This window comes from Nerophis ophidion, linkage group LG13, assembly GCF_033978795.1.
Source record: "Nerophis ophidion isolate RoL-2023_Sa linkage group LG13, RoL_Noph_v1.0, whole genome shotgun sequence".
NCBI classification, from domain to species: domain Eukaryota; kingdom Metazoa; phylum Chordata; class Actinopteri; order Syngnathiformes; family Syngnathidae; genus Nerophis; species Nerophis ophidion.
In genome coordinates, this window is record NC_084623.1 from 39,341,608 (window position 1) to 39,353,876 (window position 12,269).

The 12,269-nt window shown below is 39.1% G+C and overlaps 1 protein-coding gene across 5 annotated transcripts in view; it reads left to right on the forward strand.

The window, feature by feature from the left end:
- pik3cb (phosphatidylinositol-4,5-bisphosphate 3-kinase, catalytic subunit beta) overlaps positions 1–12,269 on the forward strand; it is a 151,175-nt gene that overhangs the window by 42,408 nt on the left and 96,498 nt on the right. For 4 of the 5 annotated variants that reach the window (XR_009809296.1, XR_009809297.1, XM_061918881.1 and 1 more), the window contains exon 2: positions 5,041–5,121. The gene's annotated coding sequence lies outside the window, so the exon portion shown is untranslated. The remainder of the gene's footprint in view (positions 1–5,040; positions 5,122–12,269) is intronic. The other variant, XM_061918882.1, reaches the window with a different exon arrangement.

Sequence of the window (12,269 nt, forward strand, 5' to 3'; positions counted from 1 at the left end):
ATACGCCACAACAATAAAAGATTAGCTATTAAAACAGATGAAACATTAGGACTAAAACGCTTCAGTAAATCGTGAACACAATGAATGCAAAATAGTGTTTTTTGTAAGTGTCTCTATTTATTTTAGTTATTATTAAAAATCTTTTTGAGCACATTCCACAATAATAATGATAAACTTAATAATTTTGGTCACAATGACCGTGATATGTAATTGCCATATCGTTGCATCTCTATTTTGTATTGTTACACAGGCCAATCTAAAATAAAACAAAATTGTTTCTTCATGTGACCATTTTGGTCATGTATAATTCAACAATTGAAAAAAATGCAAAATTTCAGCTATAACAATAACAAACAATAAGGTTTAATGTGAAATGTACGTATTGAAATATTCATGGACTGAATGTCTTGTTATGAATTTAGAGTTTGAGATGCTCTGCAATAATTATTAATACAAGTGCTTTCAAGACATCTTTCAACGATGCATTGTTCACTATACTTTATATTTTAGTCGACTAAAATTTACTGAAATTTTAGTCAACTAAAAGTTACTGAGATTTTAGGCGACTAAAATGTTGAGGAATTTCATAGACTAAAACTAAATTAATTAAGATGACTAAAATTTGACTCAAACCAAAATACATTTTTGCAAAAAGACTATTAAACTAAATTAAAAACAGCTGTCAAAATTAACACTGATCTTAAACGGGTTTGTGGTGAAAATGACTCGATGTCTGTTTGTGCAATGACAATAAAGAGCATAACATATTACACAATGACGTCGGGACAACCACGTCCCTGGCAATGCCCCCACAACCACATATATCTTGACAATATGGGGAAACCCTGGGAGCAATATGAAATTTCCTAAATAACACAATTGTATTAACACTCAAACAACATACACAGTAACATACATATGCACTCATACATATAAACACAGTGGCATCATAAGACCTAAAGTATTTTAAGCATGATATCCCGCCCACTCACGGCTTTTAGCATGTAAAGACGTAACTACGCTCGTATGTAACGCTCATTATCTGGATAACTGAACTTAGCTATAATGGAATGTATATTTCATCATAAAAACAGCAGGCCTTAACATCCTCTGATAATACTAAGAAATGCAGTTTATTTGTTTTATTATCTTAGGGGAGCAGCTCCACACTAGGTAAGGAGAGGCACAATAACCTGCTAGCCGCTTGTCCACCAAGGGACTAAAAGTAATTTTTGTACAGTGTCAGCCACATGGGATCAATGTTTGTGATCGGCATTTAAAGGCATTAATTGGCAATGCCGATCAAGTACTTTTTTTGAAAAATGTCCGATACTGATAGGAGGCTGCTCAATCGGCACATCTGTTGTCTCATTAGTCCAAATAACTTTGTTCCAGAAGTTTTAAGGGCTTGTGTCTGTGCTATTCTGCATAATGTAAGTGGGCTGCTTTGTGGGGTGGTAATTGCTTTCTTCTCGCAACTTGACCATGCAGCCCATTTTTCTTTAAGTGCTTCTTTATTGTGCATCTTAAAACAGCCACACTACAGAGTCCTGTGTGTCAGCTGTAGTTATTTGTAGGATTTTCTGTGCATCCCAAACCATTGTCCAGGCAATTATGGTTCAAATGTGTTTGTTTCAATTTAATCTCTCATTTTTTATTTCTTAGTCTGAGTTTTAACACTGCTGATCAGAATTCCTAATTCCTTTTGATATGTTTTGATTAGTGTACTATTTTATACAGTTCAACCACAGTATGGTCAAATTTAGAAAAAAGTAAACATTACAATGATTTTTAAAGCTGAAGACACAACTGATGCATAATTTAAGACTATGTTACCAATATATCATGAGTACATCTTTTAAAACTTTGATGCCAATGATGAAAATGTATTTTTCTTTATGCTACTTATGGGGCAGCACGGTGGATCAGGGGTTAGATAGATAGATAGATAGATAGATAGATAGATAGATAGATAGATAGATAGATAGTACTTTATTGATTCCTTCAGGAGAGTTCCTTCAGGAAAATTAATTAGTGCATGTGCCTCACATTACGAAGGTCCTGAGTAGTCCTGAGTTCAATACCGGGCTCGGGATCTTTTTGTGTGGAGTTTGCATGTTCTCCCCGTGACTGCGTGGGTTCCCTTCAAGTACTGCGGCTTCCTCCCACCTCCAAAAACATGCACCTAGGGATAGGTTGATTGGCAACACTAAATTGGCCCTAGTGTGTGAATGTGAGTGTGAATGTTGTCTCTTAATCTGTGTTGGCCCTGTGATGAGGTGGCAACTTGTCCAGGGTGCCTTCCACCCGAATGTAGCTGAGATAGGCTCAAGCACGCCCTGCTACCCCAGAGGGGACAAGCGGTAGAAAAAGAATGGATGGATGCCACTTACAAAAGTATGAATATTTGATGCATTTGTTTTTTTACCCCATGTGACATGCATACAATAAAGAAGGGAATTGTACAGAATTAATTCATTTAATGTAGATGCAATGGACATAACTCTAGGAATGGAAGACTGAAAAACACCACTGGTATGCAATTACTATTGTTGGTCCTAAGATACAGTTGGACGTAATTGATATGTAAATTGATTATTTACTAAGTATTGAACGCTTACTGCAAGTAGTGTGTTTGATGGTATCCCTCTTTGGTTTATTGTTATCAACTTATCCTGAAAAGCTCATTTTATATAGAAGTGGTGTAAAATAAACCCAACAAAACTGGAGTTCAGCTGACAAACATTGTCATCTATGATTTTCTGAGCTTTTCCATGTGTAGTTGGACAAAGGTTCTGAAAACTTGATAGCTACCTTCTCCTGCAGTTTTTTTAATATTTATTTCGGGACGGCGTGGCACAGTGGAAGAGTGGCCGTGCGCAACCCAAGGGTCCCTGGTTCAATCCCCACCTAGTACCAACCTCGTCACGTCCGTTGTGTCCTGAGCAAGACACTTCACCCTTGCTCCTGATGGGTGTTGGTTAGCGCCTTGCATGGCAGCTCTTCCATCAGTGTGTGAATGTGTGTGTGAATGGGTAAATGTGGAAGTAGTGTCAAACCGCTTTGAGTACCTTGAAGTTAGAAATGCGCTATACAAGTACAACCCATTTATTTATCATTTATTTAACTTTCCCTATGACTCTAAATCCAGCAGAACAGTTTAACACTGGATGAAACAAGGAGGGGTCTGTCAGGAGCTAATAAACTTGCTGATGTTTTATACACACATATATTGATTACAAGCATAGTAGCAAACACATCACAAGTAAAGATGACTACCTTTTAGTAGCTATTCAAATCTCTACGTCTCTACTACGCAACCATTAACAATGAGTCAGAGAAAAGTTTTGTGATATTGTTCATATTCCAATATATCACACATTCTTCTACAATATGCAAACTGTACTTGTTATTCTGTCAATTTGTATTATCTTTCTTATACGTAACCTTTTGGAAACTACAAAATGTCATCACATAGTAAGATAGCTATTTTGATAGCACATTAACAAGACAGATTCAGGGTCAGTTGATCATTATTTAATTTTCTCTTGCTCAAACAAGTGTCAGCTGTAGTTAATATTTAACTATGTCACCATTTTACACTACTGTATGCTGTGTTTGGTAACACAAAAAGTGAAACTAGGTGGGAGAAATGTATGAAATTACCAAAGACATGGAAATGTGCTACTACTGATCTCAGGTCAATCAATCGATTGCAACTTGACTGTTTGGTTGGTCTTAAGACGTTTTGCCTCTCTACGTCTCTTCCAAATAGGCTTCGGCAGATCTGACCAATCTAAGTCTATGAGCATGAACTGAGGAAGCCTACTTGGATGCGAGGCGAAACGTCTTCTAAGACAAAGCAAAGAGGCCAGTTGCGATTAATTGAAAGCCCTGAGAATACAATGACTGAAACTGATATGCTGAATATTTTGCATTGGCTAAAAACATACATTGTAAACGTGTCTCTTACTATGATTTTTAAGAAATTTGACCTGACCATGATAATATTTGCACAAGTGTTTCATTATTAGGTCCTGTGCTGATTTAAAAATGTTACACTTTTACTCCTTAAAGACATAACCAGTCCAATTTTTACAGTGTGTTTATTTTAACGGAGGGAGTTTTAAATTTAAATCAGATAAAATCATTCAATACAGGTTTATAAATGAATTAGTGTTTAATTGAATATTTCTGATTCTGATTCTGATCTAGTACATATTTGATCCCTTTTAAACCAATAAGAGTTCTGACCAATTACCTAGTTCCCATGAAGCAAACAATTTAGTCCCATCCTTTCAGCAAGAACCTTGGGTGAGAAAAAAACACGTTTGGCATGATAATGGAAGAAATGCAAGGTTACATTAAACAAAAATAAACTTCATATGGAACTTCATGGAAGGTCTCTTCTCATGGGGTACGGATACCTTTGTGAAAACTGAAGAACCTACCTAAAATTACATGGGCAGTGCTTGTTAATGATCTCAAAGATGCTAGGAGCCACAGTCACCAAGAAAACCACAGGTAACACTTTGATCTAATAGAGATTATGCCAACAAGCTTTTATCCACCAATAAGTACAAAGCTTAGGGATCAAATACTTATTTTACTCAAACACAAATTAATTTAAAAATAAAAAGTTTATTGTTGATAACAGAGATAGGCTCCAGCAACCCCCCGCGACCTCAAAAGGGACAAGCGGTAGGAAATGGATGGATGTCTCGTTGTTTAAAATACAACTACAGAGAATTCTGGGCTGTGCATGTCTCTGTAAAGGGTGTACACATACAAAATCAGTATTTGATCAAAAACCTATTTCTTCCCAGTGTTACAAAGTAAGGAGTTATATATCACAAATAGAAATAATTACTGATGTGCAAAGTCTCCGATTCATCAAGCAATAGCTGTTATTTTCTTCCTCATACTTTTATTTTGTCACCCTTTTCTATATCATCAGTACTGTATTTATCAACTGTAAATGTCACCAAATTCACTCCATTCATTCCCTCCATAACTGTTTTTTGTCCTCTTACCCGTCAGATGCAGCGTCTCATCCACTCTCTAGACATTCCCAACATCCCACCGAATCAAAGGAAATAAAAAAACACCGGGTAAGAGCAGGTAAGACCAAAAAATTATTTGTGTATGAGAAGGTGGTACATCTGCATTGCAGAGTTTCCAACACAACTGTAATCCTATTGTGGTACTTGGGGGTGATTAGATGACGGAAAATAAACAAAATCCCCCCTCTCATTAAACAGGTTAAATTTTACTGTATTTATAAGAAAGGGTGAACAGGTAGTCTTGAGTATTAAACTCTGAAACTGGTCTATTTAATTTTTTACCCCTGGGGTTCAGGTTAGAGAACACAAAGTCCTTGGATGGATTAATGAGCTTTAATTGTGGATGTTAAAATGTATTCATAACCTTTGTTTGGTGTCTGACAAGTCCCCGATCTTGTTATTATTTTGTCATTTAGTGGAATAAATACAATGTATGCTTCTTTCATACAAACAGAAAATGTGTGTACGCGTGTGCAGGATACCAATAAATGCGCATTGGTTTGCCAGTCAGATGCTATTTCAGCCTTTCCCAAAGATTGGAAATCTCGGCAGGGCAGGGCATGTAATTTGCATAATTGTCTATGACACATCAATGTTTAAAATTAATCGAAATACTGTGGTGTGTGTCTTTTTCTTGTTACATTATATTATTCTGCTATATGTTTGTAACATTGCTGCTTATCCTATTACTACAATGTAACACTAGCTAACCTATATACACGCCTGGTTTATTTACATATATTATTTAGCCCTCTCTGAATGTTGGAACTTAGTTTAGCATTTAGGTAAACAGTCCTTTAAAGGGTACCTTTAAAGGACCTTTAAAGTCGTTTTTTCGACCGTAGGGACTTTTTGGAGTTCTTATAACCTTTTTAGTGCCTTTTGTCGTGTTCCGACAACTAGGGACTACAGCCCTCAGATCCTATAAACATTTTAGCTCCTACTCTGAGGCACGGCCTGAACTGAGTCCCATAGGAACTAAAATCGTAGGTGTTTGGTGATTGGTTGAACTGATGAGCGGATATGCGCTTCTCTTAGCCACGACAGACCATTTTTTAAAAGTCCCACAGAGTTGTTTACGAGATCGCAACAGCAACAGGAAAAAAATGCATGACGTCTTAAATATCCACTCATTGTAATATGCTCAATACTAACTGTCAAATACCGCCTTTAATGTTTACTTTTAGGATACGTAGGCCTATACAATCAGCACATACGGTAATTAATAATAACAAGAGACTCACTTGTCACCTTCTTCATCTCCAATGCGCTGCTATCCTTTAGTCTTCCATGAAACGAAGAAGTATCACCTGTCGCTGGACTCCTCATGCCCTTAGTCCCTCGGTGTGCTCTTCCATTAACGTTATTAGATTCCGGATTGTACCACCCATTGTTATTATTCTTTGCAAGCAGACGATCACGAACACAGTAGCTTCTGAGGTCTCTTTTCTTGCTTGTTTTGTTTCTCTGTTCACTTTTCGCGGGCGGGTTGTTGGTTTTTTTGCAGTGGTAGGTGAGACGCAGGCGGATATATGTCACACGTTTCTTACCAAGGTCCCCATCATCCCCGGCTCTCCAGCATCCCCAGCCATGTGCAAACGTGAAAAAGAAACGTCCCTACGGGGAAGGGTAATTCCTATAACTAAACTCTAGTGTGGTGGTTCTTAAAACTGCGTCCCGAGAATTAGTATATGTGAATCTGGCTCAACTGTTCTAACCTATTGGTTCCTGTTTTTATGTATTAGGGATCTGCATAAGTCCTACAAACTTCAAATCAAACATTAGTGGCATGGTAGTAATATTTATAAAACAATATTCTTCCTTCTTAGTTTTTCCAAAGTAGCTGTTTGGAATTTGCTCAGTGTCACATTTTTCCCCAGTATGATGTCAGCAGATGAGTCCATATATGGTAGAGAGTTACCCGAGTCTGCCATTGTAGTCCAACGTTGTAGTCAATAAGCTCATCCTTTTTTTCGATCCTCTTGTTGTAGGGCAGGCTGGCTCGTACATGCACATGCATCCTCTGCTGTTGCCATTTCTAATACAAAGTAGTGTATAGTTCGAATTTATATCTGTCAGTAGACTTTGCTATTGAAGCGCTTAAAAACTACAACATGGATGGCTGGGAGAAGATTCAGTTAAAGTTAAATAAGACCGCCCACAAAACGGTGCATCCTGACGAGATAGTCAAAGAGCGGCTTGTAAAACATAAATTATTTTATTAAATTTTATTATTCAATAAAAAAAATACTGTTAATAATGCTGGAAAAATGCAATGCAATCATACAGAATAAAAGGTTGGCCCATTGACAGGCTAACAAAAACATGATTCTCACCTCGAAGATGAAGTGCTTTATTCCAAAAAAAAAAAAATAATTTCACTTTGTAGTGGCCCTAAATCTACTTGTCATAGGCCACCACAGATAAATGAATGTATAGTCAGTCTGACTATAATGACACCAAAACATAAAACATCACACACAGTTAGGAGATGTTAATGCTTCAAATATATCTCTTAGTGTTAAAAAACTCACATTGGCAATAACCGCACCAATAGAAAGCTACCGATCGTAACATGAGGAAAAAAAACGGACATGCAAGAGGCATGTTCAATGTAAAATGTTTCAAAAATAAAAGTTTCAGCATAAATATTGAGCATTCTTAACAAGTAAATGCAAATATATTCATTGTGGTGGAAGGCAGCCCTCCACAGAGAAAGTATTGTATGGAAAAACACTGCATTCGCCTACTTTTACCTGTGATGCTGCCTTAAAAGTGTGGTAAGACAACTGGAGCGCTGACATGGATCGACATTGAAGAGAAGGCTTTGTCCTGACATGCAGAGAACATGTACAAGTTGGCGCACTCCTCACGTTACTTTCACCTAGCACATATTGTGAAAGGTGGTTTGATTGGTCTGCTGCTTATTTTTGAATACTTAGTAGTATTGTGTCCATGTCCGATCACCAGCAGATATGGGGATGACAGTGTAACGAATCACAAGGGGCTCTCTCTGTACCATTCACCCAATTTTTGATATAACTCTGTTTTTGCTACAAAGTTAATTGGGAATGCCCCTAAACTGCCAAGATACCGGTGGTGGTGGGGGCGTGGTAAAGGGCGTGATCACAATGACATAATTGAGTAATTTGCATAATTTACACACACACATCCCAACACCCCCACCCCCTGCGACCCTGAAAGGGACACGCGGTAGTAAATGGATGGCTGGATTTTATTTTCTTTAAAAAGGCTCAAAATGTATATATACATTTAAAACAAATCTGTTTTTATTGATTAGTAATAACATATACTTTTTGAATGTTTTCCCATATTTTCTGTTGTTACTGCTTTTTGTAAAAGGTACTTTGTTTACAGATTTTTAATGACTTTTTTTTTTAATTAAAAACAACTACCAACAAATCTAGCATATTCTTTTGGTGTTATTATGGAATGCATTCATGTTTAGAGACTCTATTTCTCTCCCTCGATGTCCCTGACTAAAGAGGCTGAAACGAGCATGAAGTCACACTTCTTTGCGCTGTTGCTGTAGTTCAGGGGTCGGCAACCCGCGGTTCCGGTGCCGCATGCGGCTCTTTGGCCACTCTGATGTGGCTCAGCTGCATAATCGCCGACCCCCAGATTGTTACGGGGGGATTCCGGATTTCGGTGCCTCTCCCGGACATCACCCGGGGTCAACATTGTCCAATTTTCACTCGGACTACAATATTGAGGGCGTGCCGTGATGGATTTACTTTTAATGGATTTACTTTTAACGTCCTTTACAACATGCCATCGCGCCCGCCTTTACGCCATGCTATGCTATGCTATCTGCGTGCCGGTCGGAAGCTTGCATTTCACTGCTTCTATCGTCACACGGACGAGATTGCAAGGCATACTGGGTGATACAGGTTACACTGAAAGTTGTGATATAAACAACTTTAACAATCTTACTAATGTGCGCCACACTTTGAACCCGCACCAAACAAGAATGACAAACACATTTCGGGAAATCATCCTCACAGTAACACATAAACACTACATAACAATTACCCAGAATCCCGTGCATCCATGACTGTTCCAGGCTACATTATTCACCCCCGCGCTTTCAACCCCGCCCACCTCAACCGACACACGGAGGGGGGTGCTAGCGGGGGTGTATAATATAGTCTGGAAGAGTCATGGATGCACGGGATTCTGGGTAATTGTTATGTAAGACGCAAGGACATGAACAGATCCGACACGTACGTAGGATTAACCGAAGGAGAGTTTAAAGCCAGATGGAATAATCACAAGGTTTCTTTTAGAAACCAGAGCCTGCGGAATTCTACAGAACTCAGCAAGCACATTTGGAACCTCAAAGACAATAATGTTGAATATTCAATAACATGGCAAATTCTTACATCCAGCACACCTTACAACAGTGGTAATAAAAGATGCAACCTATACTTAAAAGAGAAACTGTTTATTATATATCACTCAGACCTGTCATCCCTCAACAAGCACGGTGAAATTATATCAGCATGCCGTCACAGACGGAAACACCTCCTAGGTAACACATGAGCCAATCACCACGCCCCTATGCCTGCCTGTACCTACCCACTCTGTGCCCAATATAAACCATGGTATGTGAATGTTTCCATTAAAATATCCTGACGATTGAGGGAACCCCTAAGGAAACTGTTCTGTAGAGATGAATTAGTCTTGGTATATTTCCAACACATACATATATGAAGAAGAAAAAAAAAAATAAATATATATATATATATATATATATATATAAGTATGTGTGTATATGTATGTGTATATATACATATATATGTATGTACATATATATGTATGTGTGTGTGTGTGTATATATATATATATATATATATGTATGTGTATATATATGTGTGTATGTATGTATGTGTATATATGTATGTACGTACGTGTATATGTATATGTCTATGTATATATATCCATCCATCCATTTCTACCGCTTATTCCCTTTTTGGGGTCGCGGGGGGCGCTGGCGCCTATATATATATATATATATATATATATATATATATATATATATGTATGTAGGTATGCATATACATATGTAGAAAACCCGTTTCCATATGAGTTGGGAAATTGTGGTAGATGTAAATATAAACGGAATACAATGATTTGCAAATAATTTTCAACCCATATTCATTTGAATGAGTCCATGGTTCTCGCCAGGAAAAGGGTGGAGTGCCATCTCCGGGTTGGGGAGGAGACCCTGCCCCAAGTGGAGGAGTTCAAGTACCTAGGAGTCTTGTTCACGAGTGGGGGAAGAGTGGATCGTGAGATCGACAGGCGGATCGGTGCGGCGTCTTCAGTAATGTGGACGTTGTATCGATCCGTTGTGGTGAAGAAGGAGCTGAGCCGGAAGGCAAAGCTGTCAATTTACCGGTCGATCTACGTTCCCATCCTCACCTATGGTCATGAGCTTTGGGTCATGAACGAAAGGATAAGATCACGGGTACAAGCGGCCGAAATGAGTTTCCTCCGCCGGGTGGCGGGGCTCTCCCTTAGAGATAGGGTGAGAAGCTCTGCCATCCGGGAGGAGCTCAACGTAAATCCGCTGCTCCTCCACATCGAGGGGAGCCAGATGAGGTGGTTCGGGCATCTGGTCAGGATGCCACCCGAACGCCTCCCTAGGGATGTGTTTAGGGCACGTCCAGCCTGTAGGAGGCCACGGGGAAGACCCAGTACACGTTGGGAAGACTATGTCTCCCGGCTGGCCTGGGAACGCCTCGGGATCCCTCGGGAAGAGCTAGACGAAGTGGCTGGAGATAGGGAAGTCTCGGCTTCCCTGCTTAGGCTGCTGCCCCCGCGACCCGACCTCGGATAAGCGGAAGATGATGAATGGATTCATTTGAATATGCTACAAAGACAACATGTTTGATGTTCAAACTGATAAAAAATGTTTTCGTTGCAAATAATCATTAACTTTAGAATTTGATGCCAGCAACATGTGACAAAGAAGTTGGGAAATGTGGCAATAAATACTGATAAAGTTGAGGAATGCTCATCAAACACTTATTTGGAACATCCCACAGGTGTGCAGGCTAATTGGGAACAGGTGGGTGCCATGTCTTTCACAAGAAAGGATGGGGCGAGGTACATCTCTTTGTCCACAACTGTGTGAGCAAATATTCAAAACAGTTTAAGAACAATGTTTCTCAAAGTGCAATTGCAAAAAATGTAGGGATTTCAACATCTACGGTCCATAATATCATCAAAAGGTTCAGAGAATCTGGAGAAATAATTACACGTAAGCGGCATGGCTGGAAACCATGACCGTGACCTTTGATCAAAAAAACAACATCAATCTCTAAAGGATATCACCACATGGGCTCAGGAACACTTCAGAAAACCACTGTCACTAAATACAGTTCGTCGCTTCACCTGTAAGTGCAAGTTAAAGCTCTACTATGCAAAGCGAAAGCGATTTATCAACAACATCCAGAAACGACGCCGGCTTCTCTGGGCCCGAGATCCTCTAAGATGGACTGATACAAAATGGAAAAGTGTTCTGTGGTCTGACGAGTCCACATTTTAAATAGTTTTTGGAAATATTCGAGATCTTGTCATTCGGACTAAAGAGGAAGCGAACCATCCAGACTGTTATCGACAATAATGGGGGTGCATTAGTGGCCAGGGCATGGGTAACTTACACATCTGTGAAGGCACCATTAATGCTGAAAGGTACATACAGGTTTTGGAACAGCATATGCTGCCATCGAAGCGCCGTCTTTTTCATGGACGCCCCTGCTTATTTCAGCAAGACAATGCCAAGCCACATTCAGGACGTGTTACAACAGGGTGGCTTTGTAAAAAAAGAGTGCGGGTACCTTCCTGGCCCGCATGCAGTCCAGACCTGTCTCCCATCAAAAATATGCTGCGCATTATGAAGCATAAAATACGACAGCGGAGACCTCGGACAGTTGAACGACTGAAGCTCTACATAAAACAAGAATGGGAAAGAATTCCACTTTCAAAGCTTCAACAATTAGTTTCCTCAGTTACCAAACTTTTATTGAGTGTTGTTAAAAGAAAAGGTGATGTAACACAGTGGTGAACATGCCCTTTCCCAACTTCTTTGTCACGTGTTGCTGGCATCAAATTCTAAAGTTAATGATTATTTGCACAAAAAAAAAACGTTTATCAGTTTGAACATCAAATATGTTGTCT